General features: G+C 42.7%; 1 long non-coding RNA gene across 1 annotated transcript in view; it reads right to left on the reverse strand.

The window, feature by feature from the left end:
* Positions 1 to 1,697: 1,697 nt before the first annotated feature.
* The window catches only part of LOC113597576 (uncharacterized), a 148,305-nt gene continuing 123,242 nt past the window's right edge, over positions 1,698 to 26,760 (reverse strand). The window contains exon 4 of the long non-coding RNA XR_003418356.2: positions 1,698 to 8,477. This is a non-coding gene — a long non-coding RNA (uncharacterized LOC113597576). The remainder of the gene's footprint in view (positions 8,478 to 26,760) is intronic.

Consider the following 26,760-nt stretch of genomic DNA (forward strand, 5'->3'; position numbering starts at 1 on the left):
TTGTGTTCAACCGATAATGGGACCCGAACTCACGAACCGTGAGATCATGACCTGAGCAGAAGTTGGATGCTTAACCAACTGAGCCGCTCAGGCACCCTGTCATTAGCGACTCTTAATGAAGTATCTATGTGATCACCTTTTACAACTATACAGATAAAATGCATCGTATTCAACTTGGGTGATTTTGCCTTCTCTGAAGATAAACTTCATGAGGACTTTGCATCTGAGTCTTTTCACCTTCTTGGGTCTTAAACCTTTAGAGAGGACTTGGACATCGTAATCTTTGCCTGACACTGTCACTTAGGCTTAAGGGTCATTCAACATCCATTGCTGCAACTAGGGATTAATTCTCTCACAATTACTTTATAGTATCCAACTGTAAGTTGACCAAACGCCATCCTGTGCTTTGTGGGTTTTCTATTCCAGGCAACTGGGGAACACGAGGGGCTGAAAATGAAATCCTTCCATGCAAAGTGGTTGCTGTTACAGAAAGCAGCACTGCAAAAATGCTGAAAACTTAATTCACTTCGCTTGATTTGTGATGTGTGGAACTCAGAAGGCAGAACATGTTTATATTTATTTTGCCCATCTACCTGTCAGTACACATTAGAGTGAAGGATATGTACACAGAATGATGCAACAGACCTTCCCCCGCCTCCCGTCCAGTCCACACACCTGGGCAACAGCCCAGGACAAGAACAGAAGAGCAAAGGACTCAGTAGAGGCGAGATCTAAGAGTGTCTGAAACTAGCCAGGGATCAGACAAAAGCCCAGTGAGACCCGCAGCATGGAGATCTGATAGTGGGGAATCGTGGCACAGATAAGCAAAGCAAAACATCAAAGACTATTAGGCAGTTCGGCTGGTCTGCTAAGAGAAGCCCGTCCCTCCTGGAAATCTGGGAGTGCCAGCTGTTAACTACAGCCCTTTGCAGATAGAGGGTTGTGAAGTTAATTTGGAGGGGAGAAAGGGCTTGGAGAGGGGAGTGGCGTACGTCAAGGGAGTTCTTATAATTAGGGCAAGCTTAAACAAAGACTTTGCAATAAAAGATTTAAACAGGTAGAGTCCCTGAAGGTGGAAAACTTACTTTAAAGGGCTCATAGCATTGAAGTCTCGGGCTGTGACAAAAATGGAAACAGTAGAACACGTCAGGTCAATGGGAAATTTGGATATGATTTTTGGCCCAGCCCGCCTTTGGTTTCCAGATTCACAGAGGCAAACCCAAGTGTTTGGTTTCTCAGGCAGAAATCCTAGAAACGTGCCCCCTTTTTGTGGCAAATAAGAGAAGGGGTTGTACTATTGCACCCAGTGCATCTCAACCACATGCCAAATAGAAGAGCCGTCTCTACGTGGGTTGATTACCAAGTTACAGGTGAGTGTGGTGTTAGGTGAATGCTTTCTGACAGCAAAACACTTCTGAAAGACCATGGAAGCTGTGACTTGAACTGTGTGGGCAGCCTTGAGGGAATGAACTTTTCTTCACCACCTCCACTACGAAAGCGTGGGGTTGTTTTTAGCACAGACAAGACTTAAACTACAATTAAGAGGCATCTGTAACACTCATTTACACTGGAATCCTGGTGGAATTGACAAGTCGTCTCCCTGATGTCATCAAGGTTGTCGTGGGAACAAAGAAACCGGTAGCTTAGAGCCTCTGACTCTCTTCCAATAATCATCATAAAGAAAACAAAAGGTAAGAGAAATCCTTGGGGGGGGGGGGGTGGCGCAATTTCGGACACCTCAGGAAGAGGGAACGTCTGTGTAGGGGAGAGAGGGTAATAACACTTACAGACAAGGAATCAATAGTTGGCAAACAAAAGCATTAAAAGATCATATTACTACACCTGACCTCTTTAATGCAGACCAAAAGAATATCTGTTACCTCTCAACCCGATAATTAAAAACAAGAAAAGAAGTGATGTGGAATCACGGCACAAACAAAGAAACAATTAAGAGGGGAATTGTCTTGTGGTCTCAATTAGCAGCAAGGTGACCTAAGAAGGGTTCAGAGAAGAAATACATAATGACTCTTTTTAAAATAAGCCAAGCATATTACTTTAAATGAACCGTTGGAAAGCAGAAAAAAAAAATGGAGAGCATAAGCAAAAACTGAATTGCATGATGGGGTTCAAGTACAAATTACCATTTGTTTATCCGCCAGTCTCTTTCACAGAAAGGTCAGAGAACTGAATAGTGTATCAAAATGCAATTTTTCTGTTTGCGAGTCTAGTTTTGCTGCTTATGTAACAATCTTCTTGGAAGAGACAGATCAGCCTAGCTATGGGCTTCAAACAATCCATCAATCTTTGTCTCACAAAAGTCTCCAGCCTTCCTGAGGATTCTCTGACCACTCTCTGTGCCTCTGCCTACGTAACTCAGTACTAGTTAAGGAAAATACCAATTCCCTAGAAGAATAAGACGGACCAAAGCTGTTTTCTTTGCTATCAATTCTGGGGATCATACTGTAGAACTTACAGCTTTGTCTGTGTTGGGGTGTACAGGAGAGAAGGAGAAAAAAGGGGGAGAAGGAAGTCAGATGCTATTTTCTTCCCATTTTAAGAATACAGTTAGTGGGTAGATTGACATATTAATAGCTAGTTTCAACTGGTTGCTTTTCTGGATTAAACAAGTGCCTTTAACTGCCACCTAAGTTTTAAACGAGAGAGGATGTGGGTTCTCGTCTCTTTTATTTCAACCCTGCTTATTTATTTCTAGATAATAGAAAGGTGAATTGTAGCTGGTTGTTAAAATGTATAGGAAAATCAAATCAATACAACTCATTATCACAGTGAAAAAAGGGATAGTATATAAAAGAAGGAGGAACTTATAATGGAAATATTTTTAAATTCAAGGGTCTATGAAAGTGTCAATCAAAGACTACTCCATGGAAACCATAGAAAGGATTCAGAAAACGTTTTTGTTGGTGGGGAGGGTCTCTGCCTTTATGAGTTTCACATTGTCAAAATAATTCCTTGTAATAGAGCCACCTCCAAACTCAGTGGATTAAAATTACAATCATTTATTTTCACTTACGCATCCATGACTGAGGCTGAGTTTGGCAGAGTAGCTCTGCTTTAATCTGAGACTCCGGCCTGGTTTGTTCCCTTGTTGCAGGGGCCCAAGTCTGATCTATGTGTGCTCACATTGTGGAGCCCGGCTAAAGAAACAGAAGCCAGCCAGGGCAACGACAAAGATGCCAGAAGACCAGCTCGCTTATAGGCACACGGTTCACATTTCTACTTGCATCGGGTTTCTATCGTATCATTGGCTAAGGCAAGTCACAAGGCCAAGCTAATCTATGAGGGGCCACAAACTACACTCTTTCCACTCTGAGACCAAAGCAAATCCCACAGACCAAGTTTCAGGGAAATACATTTTCCCCATACGTAAGAGAGGAAACAAGTAAACAGTTTTTAGACAATAAACTGCTACAGTTCTAACGAGCTGTATGATTTGTGGCATATCATTCAATCTCTCTTGTCTAAAATGTCTTGAATGGAAAGAGTAAAGAAGATAGAGATGCAATGGAATGTCATGGGAAAACATGAACTTTAGCGCTGACTGTGTAGATACAGGTTTGTCAAAGACTAGCTATGGCTCTTGAGCAAATCACTAAATCTGATTCTCAGATTCTTCCTTGTATCTCCCTCTAGAGGAAATGTTGTTATCTACTGTAGCAAACAATCCCAAAACTCAGTGACCTAATACGGTACAATTTACTTGTCATCTTTGAAGAGATCGAATGCAGTTTGGACAGCTATCCTGAGGGTCTTTCCTCTAACCCAGGGGTTAACAAATTATGATGCACGGGCCAAATCTGGCCAGGCTCCATCTTTATAAATGAAGTTTAGTTGGAACACAGCCATACCCATTCATTTATGTATTCCTATGGCTACAATAACAGAGTTGAGTTTTTGCAACAGAGATAGTATGGCCCATATCAAAAATATTTATTATCAGGCCCTGTATAGAAAAAGTTTGCCAACCCTTCCTCAGAGCAGTAAATCAGAAATGCGGGCACCTTCCTATACAATTGCACCATGATGGAGTCTTTCACTTCTAGCCACTCAGAGAGAGAAGAGAAAGAACATAGGCAGGGGAATACTGTCAACTCCACTGCCTTCATCCAGAAGTGAAACATACTACTGTTCACCCTCTACTGGATAAAACCAGTCACATGGCCAACATAACTGCAAAGCAGGCTGGGAAACATAGAGGACATTTGAAAATGTTCTATTAAATGGGAGAAATTAGGGGCACCTGGGTGGGCTCAGTCAGTTAAGCATCTGACTTCGGCTCAGGTCATGATCCCAAGGTTTGTGAGATCGAGCCCCGCGCTGGGCTCTGTGCTGACAGCTCACAGCCTGGAACCTGCTTCAGATTCTGTATCTCCCTCTCTCTCTGCCCCTCCCCTACTCACATGCTGTCTCTTTCTCGCTCAAAAATAAATAAACATTAAAAAATGTTTTTTTAATAAAAAGTATAAAATAAATGGGAGAAATTAAATCAATGCAAAATTTCCAAAAAAAAAATAATAATAATAAACCTCACATAACATGGGTAATAGGGATGTTCATAGCTTTAAATACTACAATTGAGGAAAGTAAAAGCAGGAAAATCAAACATCCAACTCGGAAAATAAATTCAATAAAGCATATGGTAGAAAACACGAGATATAGAAGGACAGTTAATGAATTAGGAAAAAGAAAAACAATAGAACTAATATATAAATAACAAGCTGATTCCCTGATAAAATGGACTCTGGTCTAAACTAACAAAAAGAAAAAAAGAAAAACCACAAACCACTGAAAGTGGTTGCTAAGGGCTACAGTTTAAAGGGATGGAAGTGGGTTTTCTCAGAATGTAGTTTTTAAAATCAAGTTTGGAGGGGCACCTGGGTGACTCTGTCGGCTGAATGTCTGACCTGGGCTTATGTCATGATCTCACAGTTCATGAGACTGGCCCCACATCGGGCTCTGCACTGACAGCGTGGAGGCTGCTTGGGATTCTCTCTCTCGCTCTCACTCTCGCTCTCTCTCTGCCCCTGCCCCACTGGCTGGTGCGCATTCACTCATGTTCTCTCTCTCTCTCTCTCTCAAAATAAATAAACTTTCACAACGTAAAATAAAGTTTCGACTTCAAACCGTGTAAATGACTTCTGTAAACAAAAATAAATTTGTATTAAGAAGTAAAAAAAATTACAACTGGGCACAGATATCAACAGATAAACCTAATTTCATATAAAATTGGTAATAATCATAAAAAGTTGTTTCAAGGGATTTTTTACATAGCTCTTAACCCTTAGATGTTCACAAAGCACGTACAATCTGTTTGTTAAAGACTTAAGACAAAGAGAACAGCAAAATGATCTTAAACTGAACTCAGCCATTAAAATAGTAAGAATACCGGTATTTAAATTTTGCTACTGTATATTGTAGGATGAGGAAGGAAATGGTTAATCTTTTTGGAGACCAAAATTTTAAGTGTTAGAGAAAAGAAAAACAAGTCAAAATCGAGTAAGAAAAAAACCCTGTAGTATTAAATTTGAATTGGAAATATATTTTAAACAATTTAGTTCATATTAATATATGCTAGCTCTGTCCCTCAAAGTTATTAGAAACAATGCCATCCCAGTGGTACTGAAGAGAGCTGGCACTCAGATCTTGATGTATAAGAACCATTTCCCTCTAGAAGGAATCTACATGGAGAATTGGTCAGAGCCATGTCTGTGGCAGGGAAAATGAAAGGGAGCCAGAATTATTTTATACTAGAAAGGAAGGAAAGGCTCACAGAGAAATGGGGACATATCCACAGGATACAGGGGGTAGCAAGAGAGGGCCCACGCTAGCCAAACTGGAGACAATGTGGACATAAAAAGAATAGGGACTCCTAACAGATTATAAAAAGGTTAAAAGATTTAAATACATCAATCCACAGTGATACGATAATTTTGTTAAGAGTGCTCTTGTTGAGGAACCTGTAGTTCATTCCCACTTAACAAGAGAAACTCTTTCTTATAAATGAAATTCAACTAATAAAATGACAGAACTGGAAAAATCACCCTTCTGGAACGTCGGGCAAAATATTTGATTACCAAACCTCACAGCTCAGTGATAATAGCTGTAGTCAGGCAAGTGGACAAGTGAGCATTTCAGGCCACCTTAGAGGAGAATGCCAGGGTCTCAAGGAATAAGATCAAGGTCACGTGCTGTTACAAGAGGGACTGGCAAGGACCGCCTGGATGGCTCAGGTTGTTGAGCGTCGACTGGCTCTTGCTTTTGGCTCAGGTCACGATCCCAAGGTTGTGGGACCAAGCCCCACATTGGGCTCTGCGCCGAGATTCTCTCCCTCTCTCTGTGCCCCTCTCCCCTGCTCCTGGTCTCTTTCTAAAATAAAAAAATAAAAAATATATTTAAAAAAGGGGGACTGGCAAGATGAGGCAGGTGGTCAGGGCTCCAGTCAAGGAGCTGGAATTCTACAGACTTAACTCTGAGAAGGAAACAGAGGTAAGGTCAGGAATGGGACAGCAGCAGCCTAGACCTGGAGACTGGGTTAGTGGGCACAGCTACAGCTCAGTGGGCATGCATTATGTCCAATCACACATCACCCCATCACCACACATCCCCACCCCCACAAACTGGGAGAATTTAAGAGCCCACTAACGGGAAGCTTAGGGCTCATGAGGACTCATAATAAATCGTGATTCTCATTAGCAGGATATTCTAGGAGGACCTAGCCATGCTCCCTGTTACAGTCCTGAAATGCCCTGAATGCTCACCGCGTAAGTAACTGATGTGTGTCCCTTCTTTTGTTTGTTTGGTTTTTCTTTTTTTCTCATTTGAGATCTTTATTATGTAGCTTCATTATTTTGACATGAATCTCCCAGACATCAGACTCACCCATATTCATGTGTCCCTTCTTCTGGGGAAAAGAGATGAGGTAGCACTTATACTCAAAATTTAAGCCAGGGCCCTGCGGAATTAGCATCACCAAGGAGCTTGTGAAAAATACACATCCCAGGGGCGCCTGGGTGGCTCAGTCGGTTAAGCGGCCGACTTCGACTCAGGTCATGATCTCGCAGTCCGTGAGTTCGAGCCCCGCGTCGGGCTCTGTGCTGACAGCTCAGGGCCTGGAGCCTGTTTCAGATTCTGTGTCTCCCTCTCTCTGACCCTCCCCTATTCATGCTGTCTCTCTCTGTCTCAAAAATAAATAAACGTTAAAAAATAAAAAAAATAAATACACATCCCAGGCCCCTCCCCAGACCCACTGAATCAGACTCTTCATCTCCACAGTATCTCCAGGTGACTCTTAGGCATATCGGATGGAAGCAAAGTTTGCCAAACCAAAACGTGACTCTTTGGCATATGCATTGTTTTAGCCTGCTTCTTTTTAAGAAATAGAAGGTTCAGGAAGGCCCCTTGCCCTTCCGCCTAACTGCCTAAAAGAATCTGGATGTAAGACCTGCTCCAGGAAGGAAACGAGAGCCATAGATAACTGCAGTATCATAAGAACTAGGTGTGCAGATGGGGAGAAATCCAGCAAAATCTGTTTGTTAAAATTCCTCCATGTTCCATTGCTTATGGCAGCCCCTGGAAACACTGGTTTACCAGTCACTTACTCTCTTTCAGCTTCCTGTGAAATGTCCTCCTTGACGCCGAAGCCCCGGACCCCTCCCCGCTTCTCCTTAGCTCTGGACGGCACATGAGCCTCAACTGCCTGACTGCCTGTGGACCTCACATTCTTATGGCGCCGTTGTACCTGCAGAACCAAATGTGATTTTCCCATGTGAATCTGTCTCATGTCAATTTAATTCTTAGAGCTGCTAAAAGAGCCTTGCAGGACAGAGGAAAATTCTCCTCCCCATCACCCATGAAGCACAAGAAGCCGAGGTAGGGCATGCACATAGAGCCGAGCGGATGTCACAGAGCTCCGCGAGAGGATTCCCAGCACTTCTCAGTATTCTCCGTCCAGGGGACACCCCACCATCCCCTCCATTCCTCCTCCAAGTCCGTATCACGGGCTTGGCAACAGATGCTTCCCACTTGGAAGGAAGTGAGATGAGTTCGGATGGAACTCGCAGAGACATGGGAGAAGGAAAATGTGTCAAGACAAGAGCCAATTACGTTGATGACAGATGCGGAAAGGGGCTGGGAGATACGGCGGGAAAAGGGACAAAGCATTTCACTTGAAGCTTCCATTTTCATCCTGGCTTCTCGTACACCAAGGCCCCAATTTAAACGATTGGCTCGGACAGGGTGACCTTAGGCAGGCCATATAAACTCTCCGTGCACCTCAGTTTCCTCATCTGTGAAGTGGGGACAATACTAGTACCTACCTCATAGGGCTCTGGTGAAGAGTCAATGAGTCAAGCTGCTGCCCAACGACACTCGTCTGGTCAGTAAGGTCCAGCTGTTGTTGGAAGCCACCCCACTGGGTCCAGCATCCAACAATGGTTCTAAACCACCGTGCTGTGTAGCCACTGTGAAAATGAAAAGTTAGACAAGAACTGAGAAGCACTCCCTCCTTCAATCACAGCTTTGATAAACAGTCATTTCCAGATCTTCTTGCCTCGTGATAACACCCACGGACGTCCTAGAAGAGCCTATGGGTTTTTCTGTGTGCTGTGAAAAGCTCAGCCTGTATCTCTCACCTCACTCCATCACTGTGGCTACCTTCTCAGCACAGTGGGGACTAGGGTACGCTAACTCTCAGGTCATCAGAGTATTTGAGCCTGAAGCAAAAAAACAAAACAAAAAAAAAAACAAAAACAAAAAACAAAAAACAAGCTTTCTTAGTAGCCATGACAGGTGACTTGGAGAGATGCTTCAAAGTTTAACCATCAATTGGACCCAGAGGGTATAATGCTAAGTGAAATAAGTCAGACCAAAAAAGGCAAATACCACACAATTTCACTCATATGTGGAATCTAAAAAAGGCAAAGGAAGAAACACAAGACAGAAACAGACCCATAAACACAGCAGACAAACTGGTGGTTGCCGGTTGCCAGGGGGGAATGGGCAAAATGGGGTGAGAGGAGTGGGAGATACAGGCTTCCAGTTACACAATTAATCAGGGACAGGAAAATAAAGGCAAACCATAAGGAATATACTCAATCGGATTATAATACTGTTGCATGGTGATATACGGTAGCCACACTTGTGGTGAGCACAGCATAACCTACAGACTTATCGAATCACTACATTTTATACTTGAAACTAATGTAACATTTTGTCAACTATATACTTAAATAGAAATCATTTTAGGAGCACCTAGGTGGCTCAGTGGGATAAGCGTCCAACTCTTGGTCTCGGCTCAGGTCGTGATTGTGCGGTTCGTGAGATACAGAATCTGAAGCAGGTTCCAGGCTCTGAGCTGTCAGCATAGAGCCCAAGGTGGGGCTCGATCTCACGAACCTTGAGATTATGACCTGAGCCGAAGTCAGAGTCGAGTGAGCCACCTAGGTGCCCCTAATTTCTCCCATTTACTAGAACGTTTTCAAATGTCGCCACGTCAGGTTCCACAGTGAAAGCACAGAGCCTGCTTGGAATTCTCTCTCTCCCTCTCTTTCTGCCCCTCCCCTGCTCACTCTCTGTCTCTCTCCCAAAATAAATAAATAAAACTTAAAAAAACTTAAAAATATATAAATAAGCAAAATAATTTTTTTTAAGTTAACAATGATTTCATTCACTAATACCACAAGGAAAGTCTCTGGGCTTAGTTTTCTGAACTAAAGTCAACTACCTTCATTGAACTCTGATGTTTATGTCTGTTGCTGAAAACCATCACCAAAGCAATACAAGGCAAGAAGGAAAAAATAAATCAACGCACAGTATCCGGAGTAAGGCCAATTCTGAGACAAAAACAGGAAGAGTGGCAGTGCAGTGTGGTAAAACAAACTGTAAGATTCAAAATCAAATAGACCTAGGTGCGCCTGGGTGGTTCAATCGGTTAAGCATCTGACTTCAGCTCAGGTCATTATCTCATGGTTCGTGAGTTCAAGCCCCACATAGGGCTCTATGCTGACAGCTCAGAGCCTGGAGTCTGCTTTGGATTCTGTGTTTCCCTCTCTCACTTCCCCTCCTCCATTCATGCTCTGTCTCTGTCTCTCTCCTTCTCTCTCAAAAATAAACATTAAAAAATTTAAAAAAAAAAATCAAACAGACCTAGGTGACAGAGATGTGTGACCCTGTTAAGTACCTTCGTCCCTCTGAGCTTCTATTTCACCATCTCTAAGGTGGGGATAATGCCATCCACTTCACAAAAAGGTTTTGAGAGCTCCAGGAGACATGCTTTGTAAAGCATGTGTCTACAGCCCTACAGACAAGAGCCCCATGATCGATGGTAGCTGGTATCTATCTCAGACACTTAAGGAGTATCCATGCAGTTTTGTACTCCCAGCAACACGACGCAAAGACTTCCCATAAAAGCCACAGTTTTTGAGGCATCTGGGTGGCTCAGTTGGTTGAGCGTCTGACTCTTGCTTTTAGCTCAGGTCATGATGGCACAGATTGTGAGATCTAGCCCCGCATCAGGCTCTGCACTGACAGCTCGGAGCCTGCTTGGGATTCTCTCCCCCCGACCCCACCCTGCCCCTACCCTCCTTGTGCTCGCTCATTCTCTCTCTCTCTCTCAAAAAAAAAAAATTTTTTTTTTCAAAAAGCCAGTGCTTTTATTTAGTGAAAAATACAGTTACAAACAGCAGTATTTAGAAATACACACTGCTTGTGCTAGCCGCTCCTTATTTACAGAACAAGTGAAAGGGCAAACGAAGTCTCCATCTGCAGAGCTGCTCATCAGCTAAGACAGCAGAGTTATCAAACCCCAGAGAAAAAATTACCTGTGTGCACAAGCAAACACAGAGGAAAGCCCTTCACAAATAGGGGTCGAGGATGGAAAGGTAACATCAGCATGAATTCCAAGCTTTACGTTGTAGACAGGCACACTCCTATTCTCTTGTGATTTCAGATAATACTAATGACTAAAACTCAGAATAAGGTCTACAATGTGGGAAGCACCAGGGAAGTACTTGATATTTATTAACTTACTTGGTACTAGAACAACCATGACGGCAGTCATTGTATTATCTCCATGTTACAGATGAAAATACTGAGGCACAGACAGGTGTGGTAATTTACCCAGGATCACACAGCTCCTAACAGGTAAAGCTGGGATTCAACACGATGTAGTCTTCCCCACAGTCCAGGTCTTGGACTAAGGCCATACCATGTTAGATGTCGAATCCATTTCCTACCACATGGATAAGACTATCTGCTTAGATATATAAATGAAGATAAAGGCAAAATTAAGAAAGATTAAGATTGAGGGTTTCAGAGTCCTTTCCCTGTAAACTCTAGAGCAATCTGGGGTGCCTGGGTGGCTCAGTCAGTTAAGTGCCCGACTTCGGCTCAGGTCATGATCTCGAGGTCCGTGAGTTCGAGCCCCGCGTCGGGTTCTGTGCTGACAGCTCAGAGCCTGGAGCCTGTTTCAGATTCTGTGTCTCCCTCTCTCTCCACCACATGCCTGCTTGTGCTCTGTCTCTCTCTGTCTTTCAAAAATGAATAAACATTAAAAAATTTTAATAAAAAATTTTTAATAAAAAATTAAAAAATCTAGAGCAATCTAACCAACATGGAGGCCGTACGAGGAAGCGCCAGAAAGACAGCCGTTCAAAATTCACTCCGTTTCATACGTATTGTATTGCTGTCAGGGTCGCTGTCTGTTTTCACGTGGCCAATGATAACTCAGAGCTTCGACGTTTCCGCTATCCTGTACTGCCCCTCAGGCCTCGAATGGAAGCTGGCAGGCTAGCCGCAAAGTGTAGCTAATCAATTACAGCAGCCAGAAATAGTATATATTCATGAGTACAGCGGTGGCCTTTAACCCACAGAGCAAGACCATTCCAGAGGATAGAAAACCAAACCTTGCAGCAAAACCTCAACTTTCACCCCGATTTTCCTATCCCGGGCAGCCCCAGAGAAGTCATTTTCGGCTTAGCGTTGCTGATAGTCATCTGCGTCACAAAACTATTACCCACCGAGCTCCTTCCTACTTAACTCAATGTGTTCTGAGCCTGATAACCAAGACTGCTGGGGAGCTGCTCAGGACTGGAGTTAATACGGAGACTCAATTGCATTTCACCCCAGAGGGGGCTGCTTACAGGTCAGTGCTGAGATAATCAGCCAGGCAGCTTAGGCCCCAGACATCCCCGCGGCCGCTGCCGGTTGTTCTAAAGACTGGGAAAATTCAAAAACATTTTATTGACAAATAAAAGTGACAAGTGAAATGCTAGGAAAACCACCTCCTTATTTTTTCTTAATCGAATCTCGGCGAGTGACATTTCCCCAGGCACGGTTTTGCTTTTCCTAGGAATTCTTCCTCCCAAATATTTTATGCTAAATCCCAGTCTCTGAGATGCAGAAACCATGGTAAGTCAGTAAGTTTCCGCAGACTGAGCTACCCATGGCTTGATATGCAACAGAAAACACCAGTGACAATACGGCCTCACTGATGAAGAGGAATTCTTGCAATTCATACATTTTTGAGGTCTTACATTTATTTACCGCTTGCTAAGCCAAGCTGTGTTTTTGGAGAACTGTTACGAAACAAGTTCTGTTCCAGGTACTGTGGTTTACCCGGAATGCATACTTATCAAATATATGCCAGATATGTTATAAACGAAGGATTCGAGTAAATAAGACACAATCCTAACATCACAGGTTTTGACCATCAGCTACGTATGTCCCCATGCTCTGACCTTCCCGCACACCTAGAATCACTGATTATGCACAAAAGGACAATTCTGTGCTATTCCAAGGTGCAGATCCCTCAAAGACAAAGAAGGGAGAGGTCAGGTGAAATGCTTTTCATTTTTTTTAATTTTTTTAATGTTTATTTATTTTTGAGAGACAGAGCGTGAGCGGGGAGACAGAGGGGGAGAGAGAGGGAGACACAGCATCCGAAGCAGGCTCCAGGTTCTGAACTGTCAGCACACAGCCTGACACGAGGCTCGAACCCACAAATCATGAGATCGTGACCTGAGCTGCAGTCGGACGCTCAACCGACTGACCCACCAGGCGCCCCATGAAATGCTTTTCATTCTAAAAAGAGGCCTTATATATCAGAAGAAAAAAAAAAGGAGTTTAGGGATTGTAAGGTGACTAAAGCTATTTAAGAAAAGAGGTGGCTTGCTTTCTTAGAAAAGTGTTTCACAAAGTTTAATCTGGAAAGCATGCAAAATTGGTGGAGGTAAATATAAGAAGGAGGGCAAGTTTAAAAAGGATGGTATGGAATGAATAAGCCACAGGGAAGAAAGGTTCAGCACAGGGAATAGCGTCAATGGTATTTTAACAAAGTTGTAAGACATCACATGGCAGCAACACTTGTGAGCACAGCGTAATGTACAGACTTGCCAAATCACTGTGTTGCACACGGGAATCTAAGAACATTGTGTGTTAACTACAGTTCAATAATTTAAAAAAAGATTATTTTAAAAATCTACTAGAGGGGTGCCTGGGTGGCTCAGTCAGTTAAGCATCCAACTCTTGACTTCCACCTCAGCTCATGATCTCATGATTTCATGAATTTGAGCCCTGTTTCAGACTACAAGCTGATGGTGCACAGCCTGCTAGGGATTCCCTCTCTCTCTCTCTCTCTCTCTCTCTCTGTCTCTCTCTCAATTAAAGAAATAAACTTTAAAAAAAGCCTACTATGGAATTTAGGCAGGGAATGGTCTTTCAATGTGGCTGAAAAGAGATAACCACTTCTGGCCCAAGTAGAATAATACGGAGTATATTTACCCTCCCACCTAAAACAATGAAGACAGAAAACAAAATGTATAGTCTAAGGGTTTTCAGATATCGGATATCAGGCATAGGACAATGTATGACTCCTATAAAAGGGGAAACAGATAAGGGAAGGCCTATGATTTTCCCAGCTTAATGTCAAGACAGTTTTGAGGCCACCACACAGAGGGAACTCAGAAGAACCCAACAATCTCCCTGAGTTAGAAAGATGGAATGAGGGGGTCCAAGAGGCCATGGTGGCTAAGGTTCACAGGACAGGGTAACAGAGGAGACACCTGCATAGAAACAGAGATCGATCTCCAGAAGATCTTTGTTATGTCTTCAGTAATGATCAGCACAATAGTATGAGAAGAAATCTACCTCAGGCTAAGGATAGAACTATCCAAGATCCTTGGAGAACAATGAGGGTCTTGAATACTTTGTCTTTCCACCAACCAGAGGGGGAAAACCTTATTATTCCACAGGACATTAGAGTAACTACTCAACGCGTCAAGCGGTCTCCTGGCAATCTATGACATTCCTTACTTATGGAAGCATCACCCTCATCTCGGTCTTTGTCTGTATGTGGCATTTTCCCTGTGTTTGTGTCCAAATTTCCCCTTTCTATACGGACACCAGTCATACTGGATTAGGCCCCCGCCTTTCTCCAGCATGACCTGACTGTAACTAATTATAGCTGCAATGACCTTATTTCCAAACAAGATTGCATTCTGAAGTACTAGGATTTGGGCTTTACTATAGGAATTAAATGGAAGGAGAATGACTTTGAGGACAGAGGCATGAATGTAGAAATTGGTGAGGCTGTCACTCATCTCAACAACCCAGAGAGCACAGTCCTGGCAGGGGTGGGGCCTAGAGGTGGGGGTGGGGCAAGGCCATTTCCCAGGGCCAAGGGGGCAAAATTCTGGCCCAGAGCCTGCAGGACAGAGCATTAATTAACCAAAGAGGATTGTTCTCAAGCCCTAAAATCTAAACGAATTCATCCTTCTAGGTTTTGGACTTGCTTGGGATTTGTGATACCTTTTTCTCCTTCCAATTTCTCCCTTTTAGAATGGGAATACATATCCAGATCCTGTGTCGGTCCCACCTTGTATGTTGAAAGCTAGTAACTTGTTTGGTTTCACAGATTCACAGATGGAAAGGAATTCTGCCCCTGGATGAACCATACATCACCCATACCATTTCTAGAGGATATTTGGGCAATATTTTGTATTTACTAATAATAGCGCTGTTATGGGCAAAGACGTTCTAAGATGCCGGGATGGATGACTATATTGTGGATGTGATGTGAATCTGTGAGGAACAGACAGCGGAATGTTATGGGTCAAACTGTGTCACCTTAAAATTCATATGTTGAAGTCCTTACCATAAGTACTTTAGAATGCAGACTTATTTGGAGATAGGGTCCTTGCAGATATAATTATTTAAGATAGGGTAACTGGTGATATAATTAGTTAAGATGAGGTCATGCTGGAGTAGGGGGCATCCCTACTCCAGTATGACTGGTGTCTTTATAGTAAGGGGAGATTTGGATATAGACACACACAGAAAGAATGCCAGGTGAAGACGAAGACAGACATGCTTCTAAGAAGCAAGGAATGCCATCAATTGCCAGTGAACCGTCAAAAGCTAGGGGAGGTACAGAATACATTATTTGTCATAGGACTCAAAAGGAACCAGAGTCCTGCCGACACGTTGACCTCAGACATCCAGTCTCCAGCAATGTGACACAAGAAATGTTTGTTATTTAAGCCCTGAGTTTGTGGTACTTTATTATAGCAACTCTAGCAAACTAAGATAATGGGCACAAAATGATTTTCTTAATGTTTGTTTATTTTTGAGAGAAAGAGAACAGGGGAGGGGCAGAAAAAGAGACAGAGATCCAAAGCTGACTCGGTGGTGACAGAAGAGAGCCCGACGCGGGGCTTGAACTCACAAACCATGAGATCATGACCTGGGCAGAAGTCGGACCTTTCACCAACTGAACCACCCAGGCACCCCGATGATATTTTTTATTGTTAAATCTTGTATTAGGTTTTTCCAGAGAAAAAATTGATTTTTTTTTTTTAATATAAGGCATAGGTTCACACAATTCTGGAGAACGAGAAGACCCAAGATCTGTAATCAACAAGCTAGAGACCCAAGAAGAACCAGTGTTTCAGTTCAAGTCCAAAGGCAGAAAATATGCCAGCTCAGGTAACTAGGCAGGAGTTCCCTCTTATTCAGCCTTTATGGTCTATTCAGGTCTTTGACCCACTGCAGGAGGCCAACCCCCATTGAAGAGAGCAATCTACTTTATTGTGCCTCACAATTAAAAGGTTAATCTCATCTACAAACACCCCAACAAACATACCCAGAATAATGTTTGGCCAAATGTCTGAGCACTCTGTGGTCTTGTCAAGTTGACATATGAAATTAAACTTCAGGAGCAGACATTTTAGCGTCAACAAAATTGGGGGATTTTGATATGTTTAGTGGTCTTTTTTGTTTTTTGGGGGTTTTTTGCTTCCTTTGTGAATTGCTTGCTCTTATCCTTGGCCCCCATTTTCCTGCTGGAGAACCCATTTAAAATCTCTGTGCTTGTCTAATTAAAAGGCCATATAACAATTAATAAGCATGTTGAGAGCAGATATAAGCACCCATAATTCAAAACTATTTTTATTTTCAAATGTTCCCTTGCAATTATTTTTCATTATGAAAGCTTATTGTTGCATGATAGCAGACTTAACGTATAATTTTGTATTATGCTCTCTTGATTTATCTTACATCAAATCTTAAAATATCATTTAATATCCTATTCTAAACTGAAAGTGAGGAGGAAGTGGCAATTTGAAAAGAAGGTATTTGTTGCAATATAACCAAAGGTGAAAAGGAAGCTTAGGAGCACCCAGGTGGCTCAGTTGGTTAAGCATCTTGATCTCAGCTCAGGTCTTGATCTCAGGGTGGTAAGTTCAAGCCCACGTTGGGCTCCACACTGGGCATGAAGCCTACTTAAAAAAAAAAAAAAAAAAAAAAAAAGCTTATAGTTGTATTATATTTCTTTCCCCCTCCTTACTTCGCATATACCTGATTTTGTCTCTCTTACTACTTTGCTATGCACTCTAGAAATGGCCCAGTGCAAACCATGATTAACTAACATAGCACAGCCACGGGCTTTGCCTTCAACAAGCGCTAGCTAGATGGAGACAGGGAACTGGTGCAATGGAAAAGTATAAACAGGGCATAACGTTGGCCCCCAGGGGGCAATGCTCATACTTTCCATGCTGACACTTTGTATAAACTTTGACAAAATGAAGCAGGTTCTCTTCTCACATATAACCTGGCATATCTTGCTCACTGCATACTGGGACTACAGCTCTAATTTGAATGGAATTAGGCCCAGAGAAAAGGTTCTGGAAGACAGTGTTTGTTTGTTTTAAAGTCACATCCAATGAGGTCTGAAAGTCACATGCCTATGCAAAGGACCTTTCAGAAATGCTGAGCCAAGCACATCGGAAAGACTGTGTTTCTCCAAGGGGTTCAGGTTACCTCCTTGTACCCTAAGCAGTTATTTCTTGAAAGACACAGCTGGAGACCAGCTTGAGGCAATTTTTCAACAGCAAAGCAGCCTACAGCATGGGGGAAAAAAAGCTGCACTTAGAATTAATTAAGAGACCCAGAAAACTAGGGAACAAGACTGACTTCCTTCAATTTATACCTTAAGGAAGTACTGGAACAAAGATTCTACTCTTCGGTTTCCTCATGTGTTAAAAAGGATTATTGGCTTGAATACTCTTTTAATTTAAGGTACTCTCTATTCTACAATTCTAAATCCAGTGGTTGGTAGACTGGGTTTAAATCGTGGCTTTGTTATCTGTTACAATATTTATCCGTAGTGTTTACAGATAAAGAACCATCTCAGTTATAACTTCTAATGTATCTAAAATGCAAAATCCAATGCCTAACATATAGCAACCAATTAACAGCAGCAACCTAAAAAATAATGACCTTTTCACTAATACAAAGAAACTTTTTCTTTTCCATTTTATAGACTTATAAAAATGCTAAAAATATACGGTTTTCAAGAACAGCAGTTGAATCTGCTAACCTTACAGAGAAGAAGTCTGAACATTAGATCGGGTCAAATCACCCAGCTAGTTGTAGAACGAGAATTGGAAGCCTGGCTCCCGGGCTTTCAGATCAGGGTCAGTTCCGGTCTGCCTTATTCCCAGACTACAAACTGCTGGCAGGCTGGGTGTCCTGGTCCATGCCTCTACTTTCCCTCAAACTTTCTAAAGGTTCCTCCAGGGAGAAGAGAAAGCCCCCTTGCATCTTACTTCCTGATCCATGCCTATACCTGGTAAGGGAAGTCTTGCCCATCCTGACCTCAAATCTCTTACTTTACCTAGGCCATTCGGTGACTGACTAGAGCAACTCCTTGCTTCCTTTTCCGACTACCTGTGCCCTCGCACAACTCTCTGATAATCCATGTGTCTGGTCACAGGGTTGCTCCTCCCCATTTCGATTTAAAATAACTTACTTTCCCAAAGGCAGCAGCCAATGCCTCATGGAAGGAAAAAGGAACACCTCTCTCTGCTTGATTAATGCATTTCTCCTCTTCCCTATCGGTGAAATCTAATCAGAAGATTTTTCTGACAACGTGCGTCTCCATTTAGTTTGCAACATGGAATTTATATAAATATAGACATTCCGTGGTATATTCTGGGTGTACAAGAAAACAGAGAACAGGGGCGCCTGGGTGGCTCATTCAGTTAAGCATCCGACTGCGGCTCAGGTCATGAGCTCATGGTTTATGGGTTCGAGCTGGCAGGGCAGACCCTGCTTGGGATGCTTTCTCTCTCCCTCTGTCTCTGCACCTCCCTGACTTGTGCTTTTGCTCTCTCTCAAAATAAATAAATAAAATTTTTAAAAAAGAAAAAGAAAATACAGAACAATTATTAAAGGTCAGAAGAGGTCATAGTTTATCTCCTTACGCCACAGATGGAAAAACTGAAGTCAACAGGGCTTAAACGACAGGAAAACTGGTAAACGAGTCTTAGAAGTTTGGGGTTTCAGAAACATCTGCAATATTTTTCATTGTTTTCTTTTCTGGAGGGAAGTGAGGAAACAGGAGGACACAGGACAGGCTGGCAGTGGGAACGGAAAGGAATGGCAGCAACCCTGGATAGATGGAAAAGGGGCCGTTTTCCCCAGTCTTCCTCTGAGTTTTCAATGTACTGTATGAAGAGGAAGCAGGGGCAGCACATCCTGAAGAGGAAGGGTCTGGATCGCAGGTTTTCCAAGGGACCACAACACACGTGCCTGAGTAAGTGTCAGCTTGCATGGCCAAGTTCACAATCAGGTAATGTGAGTTTGCCTTATTTCTGACCACTGCAGTTTAGGCCAATAAGCGGAATAAGAATTGAGAGCACAGTCTACACCAGGCTCCAGAATATATCTTCTGCAGTAAAACCTTGCTTTGTGAGCATAATTCATTCGAGAAACATGCTTGTAATCCAAAGAACTCGTGTATCAAAGTAAATTTCAAGAACCATTGGCTCAGTTGTGACCATGTGACATTCGGCATCATGTACTACTCGTATTGCAAGACATCGCTGGCTTATCAAATTAAAATTGATTAGAAATGTCAGCTCGTCTTGCGGAACACTCACAGAACTCACTCGCAATCTAAGGTTTTACTGTATACGGATACACATACATATATACACACATATATATTTATCAATGCCTTTTTCTTCCCGGTTATTATATTCACGTTTATTAGAGGGCAGAATTTAAGAAGTCGTTCTGGGGCATGAACTTAACTGTTCTCTAGGACATTGTTGAGGGGAAACACCAGACAAAATGGCTGATATTTCATTAAACTAGTCACATGGAGAACTTGCAAGAGGGAACACGCATAAATGTTCTAACTACATATGGGAGTATGGACATGGCAGGCCTGAGGCCCAGGTTCAAGTCCATAGATATTTCAAGACACAAAATTCATTTCATTTCTTTTTGACCTAGTTATTCCTCCTTTGTCTTCATGTTGTGCAACCTTGCTTTGCTGAATACTGTCTATGTAAAGGTCGAAAAATAAAACTTCTACACTAAGCAGACTTTTAAAAAAATGTTTGGGGCGCCTGGGTGGCTCAGTCGGTTAAGCATCTGACTTCAGCTCAGGTCATGATCTCGTGGCTTGTGAGTTCAAGCCCCACATCGGGCTCTGTGCTGTCAGCTCAGAGCCTGGAGCTTGCTTCAGATTCGGTGTCTCCCTCTCTCTCTCTGCCCTTCCCCCACTTGCGCTGTCTCTCTCTGTCTCTCAAAAATAAATAAAAACTTCAAAAAATTTTTTTCTAATGTTTAGTTATTTATTTTGAGAGACAGAGAGCGGAGTAGGGGCCAAGAGAGTGAGAAAGAATCCCAAGCAGGCTCCATGCGGTCAGCGCAGAGCCTGATGAGGGGCTCGATCCGTGAACCGTACGATCATGACCTGAGCCGAAACCAAAGAGTCAGACACTCAAACAACTGAGCCACTCAGGTGCCCCTAAACTAAGTAGATTTAATCAAGAGCATAACAAGTATACAAGAGTAGCTAAAGATAATAGATTGAACAAACTCATTTCAATACCTTAAAGGCACAAAACCACAAGGATCTGATAAACAGAAGAGGCCACAACAGTAATATTTTGGAAACTGGAAAGCAGACAGGCAACCAAGGGTAAAGGATTTTAGGACGCACGAACTCTTAATCTTGAGCCAGCAGTGAGGAAACAACAAGTACATCAACTCGCACAACAAAATCCTCAGTAGCAGCATTCGGTACTTCTAGAAGTGAGGAGAGATGGGAAAAACAAAGATCTGAAATAAGGAAGATGAGCTTAAATAAAATCTATTTGGGCAGCAATTAGGTCCCCAGATCCATCCCTTCACTCCTTGAAACTTCCTCCATTCACCTCAGAGCAATGTTGGAGATGTATTCTCTAGAAAGGGCAAAAGTAGAGTCTTTGTACCTGGTATCCGCCAGTTGAGTAAAGATGCAAACAGACTGAGAATATCAATACTGGATGGTGAGCTTTCCCCAGACCTCTGCGCTATCTGCTCCCAGAAATACTGGTCATTATGCCTTTATCCTCAAGGAAAGCTACTGAAAACATCTTTGCTCAGGAAAACAACCAATGAAACAGGAAAACTTCATCAAAGTTCCCCCAAAGATATGACCCAGCCAGATACCTACAGGGATATTCACAGTTGACAACTCCCACTGGTGTTACAATCAACTTTTCAGTGTCCCTCTTATAGATGTAAATGGACAGCCAAGGATCACCAGAGACACAGGAAAAAAGCAATTAGAGGAAACAAATCCTTTGACTGACATTTCTGCTCCCTGAACAATCATCTATACACCTCACTGAACTGAGAAGATATTACAATCATGAAAAAAAGAACAAGATAAAGAGAAACAGGTTTATGAGGATTCTTAAAAATAAAAAATGTAAGTACATGTATATGTCACATTATAAGTATACACATCAAATGCATATATATGATCACCTCAAATACATACCAACTTTCCCTCTATCTTGCCCTTGTGGTCCATGCCCAGTGACTACTGGCTCAGTTCTTTAAGTCACTTCAGGAACTAAGACGGCACACAAAATCCTGAGACGTAATCCATATATGCTAAATTACAGCCCACTAAAATAGTTTTTGTGTAACAATTACTATAATTTATCCCATTTATTGAATGGCTACTATGTACTAATAATTAGCTGGGGTGCCTTTGATACATTCTCTCATTTAATCGTTACTGCCCTGCAAGGTAGTATTACTAGACACGTTAAGTAACTGGCCAGTACGTAGATGGTAAATGTGGGAGATGTGGGATAAGCCCAAATCTCCCCAAGTCCAAAACCTTTCAGGCGCAACATGGATAGTATGATGACCAGCCTCATTACCAGTAGATGTAGGGTCATTGGGTGGCCACAGCCTGGCTGGTCTGTCCTCATCATGTTCTCTTATTCACTCTCTTCTTCCATGTTGAATCATCCATGCACAAACCATGTTTCTGGACACTAAATGATATAATAATATCATTTTATACACACAGAAACACACATAAATTTTCCATTTCTCTTCCTTAGTTAATATTATTTCTCTTCCCCCCCAGGGATATTTTTCCCCCACTGTGTCTGAGCACATAGGACCGACCAACCATGGCAGGATTTGAAATCATGATACTCAGAACATAGAGCTGTCATCTTTTCTGCTGAGCTGGCCATTCTGGTGAGTGTTTGTCTTTTTAAATTGCCAATTCAAGTCTCAGAACTGGCCCTCCTGTCAGCCAAGTAGCAAAGAGCAAGTCCAAATAGAGACTTTAGCAAAGAGAAAGTAGCAAATAGGAAGTCCATGTTAGGGGCTCCTGGGTGGCTCAGTCAGTTATGTGTCCAATTCTTGATTTCAGCTCAGGTCAGGATCTCACAGCTGGCGAGGTCAAGCCCCACATCGGGCTCTGTACTGACAGTGCAGAGCCTGCTTGGGATTGTCTCTCTCCCACTCTCTCTGTCCCTCTCCCTCTCCCTCTCCCTCTCATGCTCATGCTCTCTCTCTCAAAAATAAATAAAAAATAAACTTAGGAAAGTCCAGGTTAGAATATCTGCCCCGCCAAATTCAAGGCTATCATAAATTGGTGGTTTATTCAAATGAAGCTTTAAGAATGGGATAGGGTTCTCAGCAGCACAAGACTTGTTTAGATGGGATATAGCAGGGAAATACCACATCCTAACCTCTTGCAGGTTCTTAGCCTGCTGGCTTTCCCACCTCTTGACTACTACTAAAGCCCCAAAGGATCCTGCTTAATGAAGGGGTGACCATGTATGACCCACAGATTTAAGGGCCCCAAACTAAATTTTCTCAGTGCACAGAGTTAATGAGGCTTTGAGAATTGACTCACACTGAACCAACACCCAGAGGTCTTCTGAGGTCAGACAGTACTAGCCATAGTATCTGGTCACTTATTGGCATCTGTCACAGTGGGTGCTTTGCTTCTCATTTTGGTATTTACTGTAGTTTTGGACCTCTGCTCATATAGCTCCTAACTTCCGGATCTCTAATATTTTTCCAGAATAAATCAAAGAAGGTCGTGTGGGGTATGTCCTACTAAACAAATACATTACCATAGGAGGTTAACCCATTCTTTTTGCACAGAATTTTGGAAAACTTCTCAAAGATTGGTTCATGGATCACTTCCGCCAGGATTACCTGGGAAGCTTGGATCTGAGGCTTTGTGTATGGGAGACGTGACCTTAGACAAAGGTTTTGATACAGGTAGTTTATTTGGGAAGTGAACTCAAGGAGCAGGAATAAGGAATTGAAGAAATGAGAGGGAAGGTGGACAAAACAAAATAAGAATGCAGTGAGCAAGTTGGCCACTGCTACTGGTGATTGGTCAGTTTTAGCAAGATGCCCAAAGACGATAGTGCAAAGGGTTTCAGCTCTATTCACTTGATGATGAAAGAGGAAGCTTTTATTGTTGGATTTTATCTCTCATTGCCCATGGGGTATTAATTCCCCCCATACTTCTGAGTTATTCATGTGTCACCACTGAGTGAGCTGTAATAGGCAATCCATGCGACTAGGTTGGAGTAGCTTGGGCAAGAAGAAGAGCCGCTCCATGGGGCAGGGGGAGAGGTATATCCAGGTGCCCCTGTATGCAATGGACCAAAATCTGCTTAGAACTGGTTAGCATTAAGGGCACCTGGGTGACTCAGTTAGTTAAGCAGCGGACTTCAGCTCAGGTCGTGATCTCGCAGTTTATGGGTTCGAGCCCTGCATCAGGCTCTGCACGGACAGTGCAGTGCCTGCTTGGGATATTCCCTTTCTCCATCTCTGTCTCTCTCTCTCTCTCTCAAAATAAATAAACTTAAAAAAAAAAAAAAAAAGAACTGGTTGGCATTAAGCTACTGGAGTCCAAGACGGGGGTCAACTCAAGTTGCCAATACCGTATGAAAAATGCCACTTCCTAGTAACCCATCCATTCTGATGGGTTGAATTCTGTCCCCCTCAAAATGTAATTGTTGACGTTCCAACTCCCTGTACACCTTAGAATGTGACCTTATTTGGAAATAGGATCATCTCAAATGCGTTTAGCTACTTAATTCTTAAGTCAAAATATGGAAGGCCCCATAATCCAATTTGATCGGTACACTTATAAAAAGGAGAAACTTGGCCACAGGCACTCACCCAGGGAGAACACCAGGTAAAGACTGCAGTTATGTTGCCACAAGCCAAGGAAGTACCAGAAGTTAAGACAGCGATCTGACATGATCCTTTGCTAGTGCCCTCAGAGGGAGCACGGCCCTGCCGACCCACCGATCTCAAACTTCTAGCCTCCAGAATAGTGAGACAGTAAATTTCTGTTGTTTAAGCCACCCAGTTTGAGATACTTTGTTATGGCACGCTTAGGAAACTAACAAGATCTATACAAAGTTCTATGCACACTGCAAATGTAGGAAACCCAGTCTAGAATGAAATGACGTTGTAACCTGCACCCATGCAGCCCAGGGAGACTGAATCCACACATTCCTCAGAAAATCTAAGACTGCACACCAGATGCAGAAGTGTATCAGATGTAGGGAATTCTCTTTCCAAATGTCAACTCAGGGGGCACCTGGGTGGCTCAGGTCGGTAAGTGTCTGACTCTCGGTTTTGGCTCAGATCATGATCTCACAGTTCATGAGTTTCAGCCCCATGACAGCTCAGAGCTTACTTGGGATTTCTCTCTCTCTCTCTCTCTCTCTCTCTCTCTCTCTCTGTCTCTGCCCCTCCCTGGCTTACTCTCTCACTCACTTTCTCTCTGTCTTTCTCTCTCAAAATAAGTGAATAAATAAATAAATAAACGTGAAGAAAAATTCAAATGTCAACTCAAGCAGCAAGTTTAGGCCATGGCTGTTACTCAAAACCAGAGGCTAGAAAAATGAGGAAGGACAGACTGCAATTATACCTCCCCCCTCATTACACCCAAAACTGCTGCAAAAGGCAGAGTAGATCATTGAAGGCACACAGTGCATGCATATATAATGTTATACCTTGTGAAATAAATAAGAAAATTAAGTGATGCTTCGAAAACAAGGAGCATGAACCTATTGTTTCAAAATAGAATGGAAGTGTTCAGCATATGTAAATGTTCAAGAAAATGCACAGCAAGTGGGAGAGATGAAGTCGGGAATCCAAATATGGGGTGGGCACTGAAACCATCGACAACTCCCTACTGCACCTTCGTAAATGAGTAAACCCACTTGAGGGCAGGAACCAGGTTAGCTAGAGTAGAAGCTCTGGAAAAGCAGACTCTGGGTAAGTGCTTGCTGAGTACAGAACAATCTGAGATTCAGAGTTTCTCCTCCTGCAGAACCTGGATTCTTATTCCAGATTAACAGTCCCTCTACCATTTTTCAACCACTCCGCACATGACTTGGTCTGTGCTCCCATCCCTTGGGCACTGTGCTTCAAACGGGAAATAGCCTAGGACTGTGAACTCTGACTTTGGTTTGTTCCATCTGCTAGCCGCTTCTTCCAATAGCGTATAGCTCATCATATGCCCAGACGACTCCAGTCCCAATACCTACCTGAGTGAACAAAATGTCCATCATTGCACGGGAATTTTCTTTTGACCTCTTACGTAAAAAGGTACTCAATATTCTAGCGAGTTTTTAGAGAAGAGACAAATGGGTGACTAGACATGGCACAGAAGACCATCTGTCACGTGAACAGCCATTTTTACGGTGAAGGTAGTGTAGACTACAGGAGGATGAACACCACCACTTGAGGCAGTACTTTCATATACATGACAGGAAACGGTAGATACCAAGATACATACAAATCGGAAACAAGGGGAAATAGAAAAAAGAGCCTTAACATGAAGTCTGCCTGATACACAGGAGAGAACAGATTCAGAGGGATATGTAGAAAAAGTAAAACCACTTTTTCCTGGTGGACAAGAGGTAGGGGAAGAGAGATAGAGATATTGTGAGAGAGAAGAGAAAGAAGAGAGGTATAATAGAAAACTCAGAGTGGTTGCCTGATGGACTTATAACAGTTGAGGGGGATGTCTTACACGTAATCATTTTTAAATTTCCTTTTTCGAAGTTTTTATTTATTTATTTTGAGAGTGAGAGAGGAGGAGGGAAGTGCAGAGAGAGGAGAGAAGAGAATCACAAGCAGGCTCCGCACTGCCGTGTAGGCGGATGTGGGGCTCAAACCCATGAACCGTGAGATCACGACCTGAGCCGAAACCAAGAGTCAGTTGCTTAACCAACTGAGCCACCCAGGCGCCCTTAAAATCTCTAACTTAAGTGACTTTCTCTTGCAGCTAAACAACTCCTAATACAAATGGCCACCAATAAAAATGGCGCCAATAGACCACCAATTCCTACTCAATGAGTGTAGGAATTTTTGTCTATTTTATTCACACCAAATAGACTCTGATGCTAAACAGGGACTCAGTAGAGGCACACCTAAATCTAAAGTCGGAGGGATGGCTCAAGCAAATAGATAACTTTGTAATCTCTTTGTGCTACACCCTATGTTCAAGGGGTTTCTAACCCCAATAAGGAAGGTGCCCCAGGATAGCTTCCATTTGTCCTTCCAAATCTGTTCTCCATCCTGCTCTCTGCCTTCAAAGCCTGATCTGTATAAACTATATCAATGTCTTCCTTCTCTTTTACTTTCCAGTGGGGTTTGGTTCATGAAGACCCTTGCCATAGATCAGAGAGAAAATTGAGACCAGGTCATTTATTTCCCTAATTCCCTCCCTGCCAGGCTGCCTTGAACTGAATGGCTTCCTCAATCAAAGGCAGCTGTCTCTCCAAAACTCTCCCCTTATGGGTCCCAGTGAGTACCTTCTCAACTCCCTTCAGGACACTGTAACATCTTTACAGGTACCAGCACTAAAGTCTTTGGTTTCTGAAGTATCTTTTATGG

Source organism: Acinonyx jubatus, chromosome X (genome assembly GCF_027475565.1).
Source record: "Acinonyx jubatus isolate Ajub_Pintada_27869175 chromosome X, VMU_Ajub_asm_v1.0, whole genome shotgun sequence".
Classification (NCBI taxonomy): domain Eukaryota; kingdom Metazoa; phylum Chordata; class Mammalia; order Carnivora; family Felidae; genus Acinonyx; species Acinonyx jubatus.